Source organism: Podarcis filfolensis, assembly GCF_964270895.1.
Source record: "Podarcis filfolensis genome assembly, chromosome: 5".
NCBI classification, from domain to species: Eukaryota; Metazoa; Chordata; class Lepidosauria; order Squamata; family Lacertidae; genus Podarcis; species Podarcis filfolensis.
The window spans coordinates 70,218,584-70,239,312 of NC_139608.1; positions in this window are offsets into that span (position 1 = coordinate 70,218,584).

The following is a 20,729-nucleotide window of genomic DNA, read 5'->3' on the forward strand; positions in this document are numbered from 1 at the left end:
TTCCCTAAGGCTGCAATTCTATCATCCCTGGGAGGGTTGTGCATTCAGAGACTGAGACCCAACTTGGTGAGCTCCCTCCCTGTTGCTGTGGAAACCTCTGCAGCCCTTACCTTACTGATCTCAGTGTTAGTAAAGGCAAAAAGGAGCATACCAGTGGCAGATCCTGGGAAGGAATGGATCCTTCATACTCATTGTTCTCCCAGTCCCCCAACATGCCACCAAAGCCAGCCTTATGACTAGCACATGTCCCCCCCCCCCACATTGGAAACAAAGGGAATAAATCACAGGCTTTGGGTGCAGGAGGAAGAGGAGGCCTGAAGCTTCTTTTCTGTGAGCTTCCTTAAGTTACATTAAGATCCAAACCATAATCTCCAGCTATATGGTAGCCCCTTGAAATGACGACATACATACATACATACATAATATAATCACAAAAATCATGCACAGAAGCAGACTTTGATGACCAAGTGCCTGTTCTGTGCAGCTGCTCACCATGCATGTTTTGCCCTCTTAGGGTAAAAGAATAGGGAAAGATGTGTCTGAAAATGTCTGCAATGACACTGTGTGCACAAGCAGCCGCTTTCAATTTGCTGCGATTATTCAACATCGTCTCTTGAAGAGCAGGTCAGTGCACAAGGCATCCTAGTGTGGGTGCTTTAAATGGCCACATTTTTGGATAACAGTTCCAAACTAGCCTTCCAATTCTGTGCATCACAGTGACTGCCCGTGACTAGCTGTTTGCTCATACATTCTAGTTGGAGTCATTTTGCTGCCCCGTAATGATGTGAGGAGTCAAAACTATTCTGGAAAGTTGCCTTGCTGCTGTTTGTTAGTTAGCTCAGCGAGAAAATACTCTCTGCAGCATGCAATGGTCTCTAGTAAAGAGATAGGGGTTCACATGGGCAGATCTGGTAACGGCAGACCTTACAAAACCAGAAGCAGCTTATCTGGTGGGGTGGAGCTGCAATGCTAGCATCCTGGCAGCTGTGTTGCTGCCACTTACTAGGACAGAGAGGGGAAAGCCCAAAGTAGCAGAGATGTCAGGACTGTGTACTTCCACCGCCAGAGCCAATCCTGCTAGGAAGCTTCTGGAAAAGCCACTTTGGCTCAAAACCAGGAAAAAGCATCTTGGTGGCACAAAAGAGTGCGTAATAAACCAGTAAGCAAGAACTCTCTGGACTCTAGGCAAATTAAATAGCATTCAAAATGCATCTGACCCTATAGTATGGGGTTAGAAATCTGCCCACAAGAAATTTATTCTTGTAAGGCAATATGCTGATGGGAATATTTAAAGTAAATGGAGCAACTTCCTGCTGCTCCTGCCCATGCAACTAATTTGGTGGTTTGGCAATTTCACAATTTCACTGGATCCTCAGGTATCTGGATCCCATTTGGTTTATTTATCAAGAAATACTGAGCATTTGTCTATTGGTACTTTTCAGTAATGAAATTAATGTTGGATACATTTTCGTGTTTCCTACTTCCTGGTGGTTAAATCAGTTTTGCAGCTCGGAAAGACTAGCTTACAATCCCTTGTTTTGGAGCCCTCTCTCTTTGATAACCATCAATGTGGCATCAGCTTCCACTGGGCTGCCACTTTGCACGCTAAGCAGTTAGTGTGACACTTCCCCACCTTAGTAGAGAGCCCTATGTATATCAGGAGCTCAAATGCGATTCATTCTAATCTCTCAGGGGCCATTCCATTTTTTCCCTTTAGTCAATTTAGTTAGCAAACTTAAGTGCAAGGCTGTAACTCATCTGTTGCAGAGGATCACACTACTAGGGACGGACTTTGGTAATATGGTGCCCTGAGCGAGGGCAAAATTTGGCACACCCCCCCCTAAATATCTCCTATTTTCACAATGATTCCTTTGGGTACAGCTGTTGTTTTTAATGGATCTTCTCAATAGGTACCTGTATAAATCGAAAGCTGTTATACATAGAATCATAGAACTATAGAGTTGGAAAGGACCACAAGGGTCATCTAGTTCAACCCCTGCAATGCAGGAATATGCAGTACAGGAATATGCCGCTATCCCATATGGGGATCAAACCTGCAACCTTGGCATAATCAGCACCACAACCAACTGACCTATCCAGGCTAGTTCATTTAATGTAATGTGTAGTTTCGCCCTCCTTGTACTAGAATTCTTCCTGCTTTGGCTCATCATTGAAAAGCTGAATGCATTGAGAATTCATGGCAGGATAGTTGTCCATTACTTCCTATGGAGCCTTGTCTGTTGCCTCTACTTGAAAGGACTAGGTGATGAGGCGATGGCCAGGGAACAGCTGATGGATCTCATTGCAGACTGTGCACACTACCATAATGGATTGTGTAAGCAATGTCAGGGTATTATTTATATCCCTTTATTATGCCTTAAACTCCCATGGTGCCACTGGAGAGGAACAGGTGCAACGCTGACTGTGATCCAGTGGCCAAGAATGTTCCCTCTGCTCTGGGAGCCCAGGCAAGAGCTGATCAGAGAGGTACAAACCCAGCTATCTGAAATTACTCTGTAATGCTGATGGGCTACAACAATAAACGCAAAAGTTTCACAGAGCTGTGGGGGCGGAATAACTCGACTGCGACTCTCGGCAGCCTATGTGGCTAGGAAATCAGAGATATTCAACAGCAGGAATTCCCCAGCAAGTGCATAATCTGAGTTCGTTTATACAAGGCTCCACTCGTTATAGAACCAGAGGAGGACAACTGGAGTGGAACCCTTTAAATCAACCTTTAATGCCTAGCTCAAAAGCAGGACAATGGGAGGGGAGGGGGGTTCTCCTGGGGCTTTGCTCTGTGCAGGCACCTGTGCTGAATAGGCATGAACACATGGTAGAATCAATCCACCTGACACAGCTGCCCTATTGCTCTCTCCATCAAGCATTAGAAGGATAATGCTGTGCTTAAAATGCCCAAACTACCTAACCCAATATATATATTCTGAAACCGCATTGGCAGTATGCAAATATATTAAAAAGGAGATTTATCTGTTCCATTCCTTGAGCTAATAATAACCAAGAATAGAGCTGCTTGGGGATTTTGTTTGGTCCATATTTTTTAACCAAACTGAATTGATCTGCACTTCCTAGACTAATACACAAATCATAATGCAATTATCCTTTCATTTTCATGTTTCTCTGAATATCGCAATAGTTCAGGGCCCGAAAAAATGCACCAAGTGCTTACAAACCACTTTAGGTAAAAATGGATATGAAAATGAGTATCTTATAATAAATGCATAGAAAAATGCCTATATTGGGATAAAATTCATTAAAAGTGTACATTTTGTGTGCGTGTTTTAAAAATTGATTTGTAGAGTGATGTGGAACTGCAGTAGAACAGTCTTAGAATTGTAGCGCTGGAAGGGAGCACTCATGTGTAGGTTTAATAATTTGCCTGGATCTCATATTAAATACAGCTTGCAGCTGTATCTCCGTGTGAATTTGACCCCAGATTTTGAATATCCAAACCACTGTCTGAGGTAAATCTATAATTTCTTCTACCTCTTTTTTGCAGTTCCCAGGAGGAACCCTTCTTCTAAGCAAGAAGGTAACAAGACAACAGATGCCTTAGGAAGGCACCACACTTACATAAGGTTGAGCTCTTGCATTTTACCTCTAAGTAGCTGGGTATATATCTGTATCTGCTTAAATTCAGCAAAAGAAAAAAGGGGGGAAAGTTTGTAGTGATGTGGCACTGTAAAGCACAAGCAAAAGTTACTACATATCCAGAAAGGATATGAAATGATACTCCATTTACAGGCAATGAACTTCAAAACACAGGGTTTTCAGAAAGAAAATTCAGAGTCGCTCCTTTTCCTTACTCAGAAATCCTTGGAGCAGAAGCAATTAACATTTGCCAACAACCCCTGGAGTGGAACACCTCATAAATCTTCCCTTCGCAAAGCCAAGGCAGCACACGCCTCTGCTTTCACAAAGTTCACTGGGAAAGAAAGTGGGCATTGTTCAGTGGCCAGACTCAGGTGTGATTGGAGCATCCCATCTGGAGCATCTGTTCTTGAGTCCGAGCATGTCTATCTTCAGAGAGGCTTTAGGAGGAAAGAATTACCATAAGGAAAAGAAGGAAAATTTCCTCTTCTTCAGACCAGCACTTCTGGGTGCTATGTTCCTACAACATATTGTTTGCTAGAAATCTGTAAAAAAAGGCAATGCCAAGGCTACAATTTTATGCACATTTACCTGGGACTAAGAGCCCAACTAGACAGGGTGTGAGAGACATGTGACCAGATTTCATGACTAAACATAGAAGAATCAACCTAATTGGCCCCATTTTTGCCTTAATTGGCATTTAAAAAAATTTTTTCACATGAACATTCACATTTAAATTTAGGTAAGAAGGCATTTAAAATACACTTTCTCTCAAAATACACATTTTAAAATGGATATTTTTGTGTGTGTGTGCTGAGAAATGCACCAGAACCTTTGGAGATGTGCAAAATCCAATGGGAACATACAGTCCAATCTGCACATGATTCTCTAGGAGGTGTGGATCTGGTCTATTCATATCAAGATTCCAACACCTCACACATCCACACACACAATTTACTTAAAACCAGCCACCTATGACATATAATATGCACCAGCAAAAGAAGAAATGGAAAGTAGTCAACTAGGATATTGCTCTGGACTTCCCCTGCCTCTGGACTCCCCCTTGCCCCACACCATCCCCATCACAATGAGTGCAGTGCACTGCCAGGACATCACTGTATCCCCCACTCAGGAGCCCCACCCCCTCCCATCTACTCCTCGGTTTGCTAATCTAGATTTCTCTTGTACACGTTTCCTATAGTATTCCAGTTGTGGGCACCCAAAGAGCACAGGCCTTTGCAGTTGCCACTACTGAGCATGCCCCTTAGCACTTGAGCATGCTCAGTAGAATTCCATGGACAAAACCGGCAGGTATATGAGAAATGGTTTGCTGTGAAGCCAAGAAGAAATGTAGGGGATTCCAGAATGACTTCATTGAATCTGATCATGCACATGGGAGTCTATTCAGTTCTTAAAGTGGATGTGAGGGTGACCAGTAGGGATGCCATCTCCCCCTCCCTCCCCAAAAGATATTGAATATCCTCAGCTTAACAGATTCTTGCAAGTACTGGCAGGCTTCGGGGAAATGATGAACTCTCATGCTGTAATTGGCCATTTGGCAGGGTGAGAAGTGTGGGAAGCAAGCAGTTCCTAGACAGCTAGGACTGAGCATAGTATGCTTAGTAACGGTAGTGAGATCACCAGCACCAGTGGCGAGCTCCACCCACCCACTTTTGGGGTGTAGGATTTAGACTGCTGATCTTGTGAAGGGCTGAAGGAATACAGGTTTGCTACAAAACCAGGGCACAATGGAAGTCTTGCATGCTAATCTTGTGCGCTGCATACTTACTCAGAAGTCCAGCTGGCTGAGTCTGTCGACCCACTTCCAAGTAAATATGCCTGTGGCTGTACCCTTCCTGTGTTTTCAGACCAACATGCCTTGTCAGGAGAGAAATTCGGTTCAGCTGGCATCTAAAAGCTAACCTACCAAATATGTGTTTTCCAAAATAAAAAAAATTTGAAACACACCCATCCTTCAAAATCCGCACTTCTTCAACTTTTGTAGCACAGTTCTCCAGCCAAATCAGGTGTACATATTTGCAGGATGGCTTCTGTACCTCTGGGATGCCTACTCAAATTGGGATGGTTGAAGGGCACAGTAATGTGCAAATTCATTCTTCATTATATGAGTGGGTGATGCAGGGCAAAATATCAAAGCAAGATACATTGCAGAGGTCTGCCATCTTTTCTATGGTCCTCAGTTGACCTGTTATAGTTTGAAACAGGGGCCCTTCACTGTAACCCAAGAGGCCTCTTTATTTTAAAGGACAACAAATGCTGTAGAAAATCCCAAGCCTTTATGTTGTTACCATCTGCTATGTCTGCTTCAGCCATTGTTTTGCAGTCCGATCTACAGTACAACAGTGCAAATTCAGAACTGCGCATACATCAAATCTGTCTTTTACAAACTCAAGGACAGCTTCCTGGATCTTGTATTGTTTTTCTTGCACACTGTTTCTGTGTTGCGCCTTCCAGTCCAGAAGTTGTATTTACAGTTTGTTGAGATACTTGGACAAACTAGTATTCACCTAAAACATTGTGTTGGCTTATCTCAGACACACAGCAGGGCGCTGAGGGAAAATCCAGTGTCCATGTTTGTTCAGTGGTTAAAGAAGGTATTACCCTAAAGATGCAAGAGCTCTGCAAGTAGCAAGTGGGCATTTGGCTCCCTCTTCATCCTCTCTACCATCAAACAGAAGTTATTTCATGACACAATGAACAGAGGATTCTGTGTCTTCCTGCCCCTACTTCATATAACAAGACAAAGGAGAGAATGGAAACAGGGCTATCCCATTGCCTCTGCTGAGAGACTAGCTGCCTGTGGCCTTCCTTCAACCTAGTGCAGGGGTGAGGAAACTTTCACCCTCCAGATGTTAATGAACTACAACACCCAGCACACTTGGCCATGCTTGTTGAGGCTGATGGGAGCTCTAGTTCAGCAACATATGGAGAGCCAAAGGTTCCCCACCCCTTATCTAGTGGCAGCCATTCCATCGGGCTTCCTGAATGCTCTCCATTCCAGCTGAGCTTCAGAAGAACTGTACCTTTAAGAACTGGTTCTTAAGTTGGCTTTTTCCCTTCCTCCTCCCTATCCCCTTTTCCTTATGTGTCATGTCTTTTAGACAGTAAGGCTTAGGGTAAATACAGCCTTACTACTTTCTTTTTAAAAATAAAACTGCTTCGGGAGCCTTTTTTAGATAAAGAACAGGGTAAGACGGTTTAAATGAACAGAAGTAAATAAATAACTACAACTGGCAGAGGATGGGGAACTGAGGTTTGTTGTGATGTATCACGACATGTTCTGCTAAACATTACATGGGTGGAGGGGAACAGAAGCTAAACGTGTTGCCCCTATTTTTAGAAGCAGCCCTGCATTTATGGTAAAGCCAAGTAGTTTTATCCCATAACTGCTTATGAACACACAGGAGAGATTATCTGTTTTCCACTCAGTTGCCAATTTCCCTTTCGGATGTCCGTTTACTAAACAGCGAGGGGGAAAGAGATTCCTCAGAACACTTCGCTGAAGCCAGTCCTCAGAAGTGGAACCAAAAGTCATTTACTTTATGAATAAGTGAGCATTCATTCACTCCACCCTAAATATACCCCTCCTTGCCTTTCTCGTCCTCTCAGCCACACAGTTACTTCTCTCCTTCTCTCAGCTCCTGTCCCTTCACTATGTCTCCCAGGCCCTGTATTCTTCCATTGTGCCACTGCCACCATCACCCCCTCCCCTCCACTGCCACCTTCTCTCTCCTCCAGCCACTGCCAGGCATGCCTTTCTTCTTGAGATTCAACTGGGGGGAAGGTGGCGCTCTCTAACCCATGCCCTTGTGGACCACCCGGGAGAAGGAAAATAAGGTGGACCAGGAGACAGGTTGTGGTAGGAGGAGAGGAGGAGCATGGGGAAAGAAGGTTCTCCCTCCTTCCAAGGGCCTAACGTGCAGGGCCAGCCCAAGATGTTTTGGCACCTGAGGAGAACCACAAAATGGTGTCCACCCTGCTAGTGCCAAGAAGCTACTGTAGAGGCAGCATGGGGCAGCGGCTGAGAAGGTGACAGATCCGGTCTCAAAGGAACATGCTGCAGCCATCGCAGCGGTGGACAATGTTCCTGTTGCCTGAGGTGGTTGCCATCGCAGCGGTGGACAATGTTCCTGTTGCCTGAGGTGGTTGCCTCTCCTTGCCTCATGGGTGGACCGGCCCTAATAACATGTCTATATGCAGAGCCTGGAGAGATGAATGCTGCCTACTCGTTCCCACAAAAGTCCTAGCAATTGACAGCCTCTTTCTATTGCCCCAATGCCCTGGTTCTGAGGTACTTGTGTGTCTTTGAGTCCTCAAGATGACGTGTGCACAGCGCTTTTTTACTTCCTCCCATTCACTTCAGTGGGAGGTGAAGTGGTCAGGAGAGGGAAAAGTTAATTACAGCGCTGGAGTTGGGTGGGGCCTCTGCTTCCCTGGCAACCCATTTACTTTTGCTCCCCTAGGAGAATGGAGTTACGTTTTGTCACGCTGACAGACATTAGCTACTAATATTCCATATCACCATTAAGTCATTATTAAAATGAGGCCTGTACCCGCTGGAAAAGCTTTAGGAGACACTGGAATATATTTAGGAGAAGGCCTTGCCTAGAGGGAATATAGTCTTCTCCCTGGCAAGAAAGCCTTACAAAAATGAGGTAAGATTTGGCTTTAAAAACCAAAAATCTTTTTCCATTCCGTTTTCAGCACTCATTTGATGAAGTAAAGGACTGCAGCAATTAAACACGGAGGGACCGTTAGAGAGGTCTTAACCTCAGCTGTTCTTATCACTTCTCAGCAGCCTGAGCTTATTTCTCCGAGATGTTCTGCAGGCTTTCCCCACTGAATTGAGAATTACATTGCTTGGGTGTTAAGAGAAATAACGTGCTTTCAGTCACAAGCGTGCCGAAGGTCTACTAAAGTGGAGAGAGGTTGAAATTGAAGAGCACCTGTAACCAGGAAATAGACTAATAGGGATGTTCCTTCTCTGGAGAGAGAGAGGCTACAGTTATCTGGGCAGCAGGTTGGTTGGCTGACAGTGGGTGACAGTGACACCTGCTGGAAATATGCCCTCATTAGACAGTGGTGGCATATTTCTTTGCTACTCAGAAAGAGTTCCACAGAAATGTTTAGCTAGATTCCTATATGAAGTTCTCACCATGTTAGTCTTTCATCCTGGTTTGTTTGCAGAGAGCTATTTATCAAGCACTGTGATCTGTTTGTGGGGAGGTAATAAGGCATTTCGTCAAGCAAGTGTCACCCCACACTTTCCGGCACATCTTCCTGTTCCTTTCCTTATCATAAAAAGTCCATTTGGGAGAGAGATGTGGGTTTGTCGCACAAGAGCTCCAAATTCCGCTTTAATTGTGCACCCTGAATTGTATGGGATAACACTGAACCCCCACCTCAAAATGGCGGCAGTCTGTAGTGGCACACTATGTCTCCAGACTCTTCTGTTAGAGTGCCAAGGGGGGATCTTTTAGATAACTTTTTTTAAAGAATGCTTGACCTATGCAAATGGCAGGGATTATGTATGTCAGAGATAACAGGGGGTGAGAGAGAGAGAGAGAGAGAGAGAGAGAGACAGACAGAGAGAGATCGGCTGAATCTGTACATCAAGAGCAAGAAGGGATGCATTCTAGGCAAAGTGTGGTGTAGTGGTTAAGAGCTGTAGTCTCGTAATCTGGGGAACCGGGTTCGCGTCCCCGTTCCTCCACATGCAGCTGCTGGGTGACCTTGGGCTAGTCACACTTCTCTGAAGTCTCTCAGCCCCACTCACCTCACAGAGTGTTTGTTGTGGGGGAGGAAGGGAAAGGAGAATGTTAGCCGCCCTGCCCTGAAGGTCTTGCACCCAGACTCATAATCTTATCTACTTGTGAAACTTGAAACCTTCAAATTCAGTGCCCTGAGTCACCACGCAAGGCTTTTTCTTTCCAAACCTTGAAACCTTGCTTTGCTCCCAACTTATCAGCAAAACTCAAGCTAGAATATCACCTTCTCCGGTGGAAGGATTCAGGCAACTTTTACAGCTGAGAGCCTGGCCCAGCACTATGTATATAACATCTGCTTTGAGGAGGGGAGACCTCCGTCCTGTGTGTCACCACAGCAGGGAAAATGCTTCTTTCCCCACTCTATGGCTCTCTGGGGGCCAGGAGGTCAGAAGGCTGGATCGAGATTTATGAGCTTCTCCCAGTAAAAGACTTCCCCAGATGAACTTTTTGCACTATTCTCTCCCCCTTATCCCTTCAGGTGAATGGGAAGATTTGAAACAAAGGTAGGCGGGTATGGCCGATACTGAAGAGCCCGTTTTTGACCTCTTGTTAACATGTTAAATTGACGCATGGGCAGGTGGCTCCTTGGCAAGTGAACGGCTCATTGTCTAGCCTTGGCCAATTGCACAGTAAGAGCTTTTCCCCTTCTTCATTTGTTTGAGCCAGAGGAAATCTTTCTGTGTAGGAAGCCAGTAGTCACATTTATTTAAACTTGTCTCTGGCCTTACAGTAGTGCTGCACACTTCTTCTTCTTCTTCTTCTTCTTCTTTAGATGTCTGGACATGTTACAAGAAGAGAGCCGAGACCAAATTTACCTTGGATACTATGGGCAGGGCAATGTGTATGGAAAATTCTGCACCAAGGTAATACAAATCCCGTACTAGCAAAAGATGCATCCTGCATTTCGTATTATTGTTTCTTTTGCGTTTCCGTACTATTTTGCAAATTTTTAGCCTATTTCTGCTAGTGCAAGGGGGTGTACAATGAGTTCTGCAGGTACTGGATTTTATTCCACAACTGCAATGTTTCACCAGACAGTGCCCTACCTGGCCTACCATGATTTTCATGATATCAATATTCTGAGGAGCTAGGTGGTCCACTGGCCTGATGCTATAGGTTTATGTTCCTAATGCTATATGTCAGGGAGGAAGATTCTAGCCTACCCTTCTCCCTGACATGCTGGTTTTCTATGTGCAGTGATTTATTTGTTTTTCTTTATAGAGGAGCATTCAGTTCTGAGCACCTCCCTTGCACTCTGAAATGACACAGTGTAGAAACATGTCTGGTTTACCAGAGAGAGATCAATTAAATGAGAGAGTCTGTACCTGTGCCATGTGCTGCTACCTGATGCACCAAATAAGCGTCCACCCGGTTGGGATCTTGTATACATGCACACAGTGTATCATCTGGCAGGAAGTGGAAATCCCATACATTTCTTGGCCATTTGCACCTGAGCCAAGTCTAAATGCCAGTCCTAAAAATACAGCCTGGAAGCTACAGCATGCTAACAACCTTCCTCGCTCCTGCCTCCCATCCATACACACTGCCTGCACCACCGGATTATTTTTGAATGAGGACACTTTCTTGAAAGTAACTTGAGGCTACACAGAAGCCATTCCCTTTTCTTTCATGTTCTTTGGTTGCTGTTGCTGTTGTTGCTTCATTCAAGCTGCAGGCAGACGTTAAGAATGCGGAAGGAGGAGAAGGGAGAAGCAGTCTCTGTCTAGGATTACACTGCTGTGTTGCTTCTTCTTCCTTTTGCATTGCCCAGTTTGGTTTTGTATATAAGCCACATTTGTCCTTGGTTAAGTTCTGCTTCCTGCAGGCTCGTCACTGAAACATGGAATTACTAATGTGTGAGGAGAAAAGGGCTTGGCGGTCCTTTGAATTATTAACTCTGGTGAAGAGCAGAACGAATATAGGAAGGCTCAGAGGCTTGAGAGCCAAACCCAGAAGCTACAAGACCTATTTGAGTTCTATCTGCTCTGCCTGATATGGTTGGATGCAGTAATTCTTCTGAATACCAGTTGCTAGAAACTTCTGGAGGGCAGGGGCCTCTTGGGCTCAGGCCCTGCCTGCAGGCCTCCCACAGGCCTCTGGTTGGCTACTGTGAAAACAAGGTGCTTGGCTAGATGGGCCATTGGCCTGATCCACCAAGCTCTTCTTATGAACAGTGCTGTTTTTGTGTGCAGAACAGAAGGCAGACATATACAGTGCAATGAGCTGATCCTGAAGTGCCTTGTGCTCAGACCACATGTATTTTGTGCCCTCCACAATTCTGAAAAAGTAAAATGGGCGCATAAATGTCTCCTTATACCCACAGCTTGTTGTTCTATGTAGTGCAATAGTCTTTCCAGTCCTTAAAAACCTAAGATCCTTTAACTGGAAATACCAAGCATTGAACCTGGTATTTCATGCATGTGAAGCAGGTGCTTTATATAACCAGAGAGGCAGGCCTTGTCCCAACTTGGCAGTAGCAGCCAACTGCATGCAGTGCTGACTGACTGACTCCTCATGATGTCACCAAGAAATCACCCCTCCCCACCCTGCCCCCTCCATGGTCCATCTTTGGGGCAATTTTGCCTTGTTAAAAAAAAGGAAAAAGGAAAAAGCCGAAATTGCAGCAAACACAGTATTTTATATTCATAAGTCCTAGCTTTCCTAAAGCAGTATTAAAATGAATATATTACAAAGCAAAATGCCACCCCACCCCTGCCCATTCAGGAGCCAATTTATTATATTTTAAATGTACCCTGTATTATTCTTGGTGAAGAATATAAGAAAAGCCTTGCTGGACTGCAACAAAGGACTCTATCCAGGCCCCTGCTTCGCTCAGTGACTGGAAGCTTCTACAAAGCCCACCATCCAGAGAGGAAGACAAAAAGCCCCCTCCTGCCATTCCTCACCAGCAACTTGTACGCAGTGGCATTCTGTCCCGGGACTTAGAGGTTTCATTTGAAACTAGCCGTCATGGGTAACATAGCTGTCAACTTTCAGATTTGAAAATAAGGGATCAGCAGCCTCAAAAATAAGGGATCAGCAGCCTCACCTGTCCCGGGAACAGTCTACGGGATATCTAACAATCCGGGATAGCAGTGGGAAGCAGCGGGAAACGGCGCTGGAATAAGGGAATTTCCCGCAAAAAGGAAGGTTGACAGCTATGGTGGGTAATACACAGACCTATTGGCCCCTACAAATTTTGCCTAATCCCCATCTAAAGCCATTGCAATGAAATGTCATTACCACAGCTTGTGTCAGCAAATTCCATTAAAAAATTTTTTGCCAGGTTTGCTTTAAGGGCTGGTTTATGTTTGTTTAAACTCCATACATTCTAGTAATGGGAGTTCAGAAGGGCTGTTTTTACTCCATTTGCACTGAGAAGCCATCACGAACACCACCAGTTACCACTTGCACAGGGTATAATGGTGAAAATACTCAAAAATTCAAGCATTCAAATGGGGGAAGGACATTTTCTCTTGGAAATCTGGCAGGATTCCTGCATTACAGGGAAGTGGACTAGATGAGCCTTGAGGTCCCAACTCTACAATTCTATATTTTACTCCTTCCCCTCACTGCAAAAAGAACCCATCCAATGGAATCTTAGCCTTATACTACCATCGCTGCTTTTAAATCCCTCTCATAGCTGAAATAGATGTCGCCGCTAGAGGGCACCCAGTATCACCTAGCATAGGCATCTAGCCAGAAATCACAAGATTTTAGATTATATAGCGAAGGTGGAAAATCTCTTGGTATACTCAGAAGACAAGTTGAAAGGAAAGGCCCCGGTGGAACAAATGTGGCTCTTGATGCATACAAACCCTCATGCCCTTACATATTTAAAAGGCATGTGGAAACCTGCCCCAAATCCGATTACATCTGAGGATTAAGGGGATGAGGCATGTGAGCCTGTAAACTCCTGCTTCCAAGCTCCCTTTCAGCTGCAGACTTACTGGGTCCCGCTCACCCACTGTCTGCTTCTTCCAGTCTGTAATATGGGGATAATATATTATTGGCCTTCCTTCTAGAGTTTTTACAACTGGGGAAAACGGGGCTCTTAAAGAAAGTGCCACATAAGTAGCTTTGCTGGTTTCGATGGGATTTAAGGAAATATGCTCATGGTCTTCCTCTCAGACACAATAGCAGCAGGTGGATCTGAGTCTAGGCAGCTGCCCTTCACAGCAGCTGAGCGAGATTCCTGAGGATGGGAGAGTTAGGGAGCTCACTGTGGCTTCCAGGCCTCTTGACTCCATTCATCTGGGACAGCTTCACGCCCGGACAGCTCAGATAACTACCTTGGGGATTTGCCTTAAGGGTCTTTCTAATCCTGCACTGCCTTGTCCTATACAAACTTCTCAAATTCCCAGCAAATGGAGGGTGAGCTTTATGTTGTCGTTGGCTGGCAAGTGGCTTGGAGCAGAAAGCCACTTGTCCATTTTTTCTGGGATGGGGCCGATTTCACATGAGTATTCTCGGCAAGTAGACATCCCAGACTCCCTTAAGAATAAATGGGCTCTTTAATCAGGACTGTCCTATTTGATCATATTAAGGAAATGCCCCCATGAGCTGTAATTCACCCATGCTGTGTGGCAAGCTCTGCATAGATCCACCTCTCCATCACTGCCTTGCATAGAAGCCTCTTGCTTAGCATTCCCCACCCCTGACTAAACCTCCAACAATGGGGCCATTGGCATCTTTGATTCATTACAACAGAGTCCTCATTGCTAAAACTTTGGTGGTATGTTTCGAAAGGGGAGACAGAAAAATCTCTTTCTGGATTTCCAAATATCTGCACTTGCCCACGTGGTACAGAGCATATGGGTTGGCTTGCTTAATATAGGTGACTCTCAGCTTAAGCTGGGGCTAAGTTCCGGGGATAGTACCTAAAGCCAAAATTGGGTAGAGTCAAGACATATTGGGTTCAATGGCAGGTGGAACTGCTAAAATCTATTTTCCTGGACGCCAACCCCCTATTGTTTATTTTTTTGCCAAGCACCTAAAGCTGAATGCACACTAGTTAAATGTGCGTAAGTTGAGAGTTACCGGTAATTCAGTTTAAGGCACAACTTTATATCTTCCTTCACTTCTTCTCTGTGCTGTTTGGAGACCCATTCAAGTGTGAACATCTTCTATAAGTGGTATAAGTTGTTCTCCTCCGCTCTGTCGTCTTCCAGCTGTATTTTTTTCTGATGGATAGTTTAAGTATTTTAAGCACTTCCAGTCATGTTAGTCAGTTGCAGAGAGGCAGGGAAGAAGTATTGTGTCACCTTGAAGATCAGCAGATGTATTGTGGCATAATATTTCGTTGACTCGGTGGTACACTGACACAATTTTAGATTACGGATTTAACGGTCTTATAGAGCAGCCTGTGGCTCTTTCAGTGGCCATGTGTATTCCTTCGCTTACATCCAAATGTGGCAAACCAGTCCTGTTGCCTTTGAGGTCTCTTGTGCTCATTCTGTGGAGTGGGGTCTTGATGTCTGCCTCATTCCCCTGCTCTGAAAGCACAGCTGTGTGGACTAAATGCATGGGATATTGTCCTCATTTCACAAATGCACACATTCATTCAGCATATAGAGAAAAAAGTGGGCTCAAAGAACCACAAAATAGGTGTGCAGTCTAATTTTATGCATGCATACATACACAGCATGGCCTATGATAAACACACACACACATATCGCCCTAGCACAAAGAGAGCACCTCATGTAAATAACAAACTGGCTCTGTTCCACAAAAGCCTTATGACACATACAGACAGGGAAGAAATTTGGTTTGCATTTTATTGCATATCTACCTAATTTGCACTTCTTGAAACAATGTGCAAACTGAAATACAGCCAGTGCATTTTTTCTTTAAAAAAAATGTTTCGGGGTACTCTCATTTTCCTACTCATATTGAAATACTGCCCCTGAATGAGGCCAAACTTAGATTCACAAAATGTTTAGGGGTATGCATAACCATGCATCCCCCCAGAAAAAAGCACTGAATACAGCTATCCTTCAAAATTCACACTTCTCCAAATTTTGTGGTGCAGTTTTTCGAACAAAAAATGTGTACATACTGCATTAGGGGAAAGAGTCACCAGAAAGGCACAGATTAGTAAAATGCATTACATTGCTTGCAAAAATGTGTATATTAAGGGAAATCGCATACAGAAATGTGTGTATTTGGAGGAACATGCACTAAAATGCTGACAAATTATCACGAGGACTTTAAAAAATAGTAATGGAAAAGGAATGGAAAAATGAGAAACCGAGAGAAACCAAAACTGACAGATTCTATGCATCCATAATGCCGCATGAGTTTTTGTTGTTTATATTTTAGGGGATGGTAAGAGTATTGAGACCAGCAGGGTAAACACACAAAAACTAATTAATTTATTCTGGCAATAGGTGCCTGCCTAGTTTATTTAGCATAAAACAACTTGTTTTAAAGAGCAGGTTTTTAGGGTGTTCATTTAAAGCCTTGGCCAAGTGTTATTAGTATGTCTGGCAGGCTGGGCTGGAGGAACTTCTGACAGCCGAGAGAACGAAACAATAGGCCTCTGTAATGGGGAGCTTCGACGTATGGTTCTTGGGGCTGCCGAGGCTGCCGGCAGGACACGTACAGCTGCTGCGGATCCAGAAGAAGGGCCAGGAGCTGAAGGGAAATTAATGATGATGAGGGAAGTCCATCACTCTGCACACTGGTCCAAGAGATTAATGCCTCCTAGATGAGAAGCAGTATAATGCAAAAGTTCGGGACGAGACAGTAAGGAGCTGAAAGGGAAGAGCCATAAATAAGGCAAGGAAAATAAAACAGAAAGGAAGCTGGCAAAAAATAAATACCTGCACTTTGACAGTGAAATATACAGGCAGGCCTGTGGGAGCAGAATAGGGGTGGGGGGGTTAGGGGTGATGGGCTGCTTCCTGAAAATGGAATGGGAGATCAGGAGTCCTGCCAGCCTTGTGGAGTATGCAACAGAACAGACGGGCCATTAAGACATAGGACTTGTTCTCTCTCCTAAGGCCTCGCTGTTGTCGAGCCATGTGAGACTTTTGCACAAATAGATGCGAAGGCTATTGAAGACAAGGAGCAGAACAAGCAGCACTTTGTCCTGGCTTCCCTCCTGCTCCCCACCCTACATGCAACTGTCCCAGGAGTTTGGTGGGGCAGTTTGTACATGACGGTTTACATCACTCAAGAGATGTGCAGCTGAAGGTGTGAACGGTCTCCCTGGAGCAGCAGTGGGCTCCTTCGGGCAACCCGTTTATTGAGCATTCATCCTGATTTGATTGCACATGGAGGTTAGGCAATGCCCCGTCTTTACTGAGCATTCGTTCCTGCATTACCACCATCCCCTAAAATATGTGACCTAGAGGAGTGTCAGATGTGTTGCTTTCTAAGTTTGCGCACCTGCCTAGCCAGTGCTCTGTGTAACCTGTCCATGTAGATGCTCCAGAATCATTTGCAAAATGCAGGCGTTCTGCAGTGGATGCCTTGGAGTTCCCTGATGTGTAGAAAATGTTCTCTTCAAAGTGTACACTCTGAAAGCAACTGCCTTAGAGAGCCAGAGATCACCTTGGGATCTGCAAATCTGAGCAATAATTTGTATGGCCCAAGAGAAGGCCACACGGCACGAAGCAGGAGCCAGTTCCATCTTTTTTATTATTCGCCGTATTATTTAAACACATCGTTTCCTTTCGGCTTGCTTTCAATCTGCCAAGGCACATCTTCGTCACAAGAAGAACTGACATTGCAAATGAATGGACGGATCGCTGCAGGTTCGGAGATGCAGTTTGCATAAGCACCCCCCAAAGTTTTTCTGAACCTCATCCAAACTCTCTGAAACTGCAGAAATAAGCAAAGAATGTTGCCAGATTTCCCCCTAGAGTTTTGGTGCTTCCTGCTTCTTCTTGGAAATATTACAAAAACAGAAGAGATTTCCTCTAAGGGACGAAATCTATAGTTATTTCTGATCTCCCCTGAAGTTTCCTAACTAGTGTTTCTTCTCTATTTGGACCATTTCTTTTGAAGAATGTAAAAGCAAAAATGACAAAATCCAGGGCATTTTTAAAGGGGAGAGGCCCTTCTTCAGCTCTCTTATCAGCCATGCCCACACCATATATTTAAGGCACACAGCTTCCCCCAAAGAATCCTTGGAACTGGAGCTGATTAAAGGTACTAGGAATTGTAGCTCTTGAGGGTCCCTTGGGGGAAGCCACATGCTTTAAATAGAACTTTAATAATAATAATAATAATAATAATAATAATAATAATAATAATGTGGGGTGTGGACATGAAGTTATAGAATGTGGTTCCATAAGTGATTACCAGGACAAATTAAAACACTTGTTGCTAGAGTTTCAAGGGGATGACAAGTCATACTTCAGAGTCATCAGGACTTGCTACCATTCTGCCATCCCCATGGCCACCAATAAGAGCACTAACACCATTAGCCTTTAAAACTGAGCTGCCATATGTCCGGAATTTCCTGGACATACGTAGCTGGGATTCGTCTGCCAAAAACAGTATCCAGGCAGAATTTGCAAAAATCAGCCAAAATGTCCGGGAAAGCCCAGTGTATGCCAACGCATGTCAGAAGTGTAGATTTGTTGGCGAATTTTCGTAAAAATAATTTTGTTTAAAAATGTTCATTAAAAAATTGCCACCCTACTTTAAAAGGCTTTAAGAAGAAAAAAAGGGGGGATTTTCTAATTCACTGATGGGAGGAGAATTAAATGCTAGCAGGCTACTGTCACCAGCAACTGTGTTAAGTTGTCAGAGTATTTTGAGGGGTGAGAGAAGTGGTGTAGTTTGCGAGCATATAAATGCACTTCTTAGCATAGTCTGTGGGTGGAGAGGCAAAATACTGGCAAAACTCAAGGAGCCTTGGGTTATGGGCCCAACTCCAATATGTGTGGGTGGGTGGTATTCAATAACACCACAGGTTGTGTGTTCTCCCCCTCCCCACTCCCAGCTTTTTTATTTTCCCTGCTGAAATCTGGTATGAAACTGCTGCTACTGTTAGTCCAACAGATTAAATGGTCCAGATCACTTCTTTTCCCTCTGATGCCTGGGAGAAGTGGGGGGTTGTAAACCAAGAGTTCAGATTACAAAATTCCAGCAACTTTATCACAATTTGAGAGGTTTTTCCCCTAGCCCTTTCCATTGGACGAAGTCAACCTAAGAAAATGTTGAGGCTTTTCTAATCTCTATATACTATCATTTGCCACCAAACACTAGTGACAAGTCATCATTTGGCAGTATTTTCATTCCTCAGTCTCTCCCATCTGCTGGCTCTTCTTTCATGCTATTCCCCTCCACCCCCCACATCCTTGGATTTAGGATTTATTTTGTTTTTTGAAAGAAAAGGAGAGCTGTTTGTACTTCTGTTGTGTGCCCCTAGCAAGTCTACCCGCTTCTATGTTTTTGTGAAAACGTGGAGCAGTTGCTGTGATTTACTGCAGTGTTAACAAAAATGTCAGAGCTTGGGAGCGTCGTAGGAACGGATGTGCTGGCAGCCTGCCTGGGCAAACACACTAAAAGTCAATCCCGGATTGGATACTTGAGGAATTAGTGTCTGTACAAAGATGCTTTAAATACGGAGAGAAAGATGTGGATTTTTACAAGGGAGGCTTGAAAAGTTCCTCGGAGCAATTTAACATATGCCACTGAGCTGAAGACTGCACCTGCCTCTCCTGCTTATTGGAAGCCTGACTCCTGTTCCTTGTTGGAGCAAGCCTCCTCTTCTCTGCTTTCCCTAGTTCTCATTCTGAGAAATAAAACAAATCCCCTGGTCCTGTTTGTTCCTCCCCTCCCACAATGAATCTGCTTTAAACCTAAGGAATTGTCTTCCCTACGCGTTGACTGCACTTGAGAGCCAATTACAGGTGGCTGTGACAGGCCTCCAAACTGCCATGGGGAGACAAAGCGTTCCATGTCTTGAAGCTGTGTCTATCAATGTTTCTCACACTTGAGTCCCCAGATGTTGTTGGACTACAACTCCCATTGTCCCTAGCTAGCAGGACCAAAGGTCAGGGATGATGGGAGTTGTAGTCCAACAACAGCCAGGGACCCAAGGGTGAGAAACACTGATAGACTGACAGACATTTCTCTTGGCCTCGGGACATTTCAATGTACAAGGAATACACTTTTTGTGATCTGTTGCGTAAAATGTGATAAATTACTTATAGAAGAGGCAGGGAAACCTTTTCAGGATCTTGTTCCCTTTGGGACCTTTGGGAGTAGCATGTCAGTGGTTGGTGGGGCCAGAGGCAAAAGTGGGTGGAACAATTAATGTAAATTTTGCCTGGGCTAGGCTCTACACATGCTTACACACCCCTCACTAACCTCCATACAGGAATGCAAGAAGCATGATCAGAGTTCAGGGGCGTATTGCAACCAGGCAAAACTACTTAAGGAGGCTTCCAGAGAAGCCAGTAGGGGATGTGACTAGGTAGAGTGGGGGCTAACTTTCAGAGAGTGCTTAGGGCCAGATAGAAAGGTTTAGAGGGCCACATTTAGCTCCCCAGCCTGAGCTTCCCCACCTATATATGGGAAACAATTAGGATGCTATCCTATGATCCCTGGGAGGGTGTGCCAGGAGCCATTCAGTGTTGCATATTAGTCTTTTGTGCATACAGAATCCTTGTGCATACTTCAAGAATGTGGATTGAAAGGCTGCGATGTGCACCCTGTGCCCTCCCCATATCTGCTCTGGAGAGATGAGGGGACACCTAGAACAGATTTAGGGGGTGTGCATCAGGGAGGGAGAAGGGAAATTCCAGTACTCAAGTGTTTCTCAGCACTACTTTGGATACAGCCCAGGGTGTCCCCCTGAGATAGGTTCATTAACATGTAAACTTTGGCATCAGTTTGGAGGGCATTCAAAATTTCGGGATTACATGTTAATGAAGCTCCCTGAGATTGATGGGGCTTCCTCCCTAGCAGGTGTGTTTAGGATTGCAGCTTCAGCCATACAAAGATACCATTTTTTATATGTAAGAAGCCTGTGTTGTTTTTAACTGAGCAAAGGGAAGTTATTGCTGTAGCTGATTAAGCATTAGAACAGTTGCTATGAAGTTAAATGCTTGCTCCAAGTAAAATTGAGGTTCATTTGCCCTCACAATTTCAAGTGAAGACGGATCCCAATGATGGGTCGTAAAAGGGACAAAGAACTGGGTGGCAGTTCACGGGGTAAGACGGGTGCCGGTGGAACAGTCTGTCAGTAGAGCAGAAAGCTACAATTAGTGTTTCCCCAGGGGGTGTGCCGACTGGCGAAAGCAAGGAGTGTTGTCAGTCAAAATTGAGTTGTGTTGGCAGAGTTATGTCTTGGGAGCTTTCGAGTAG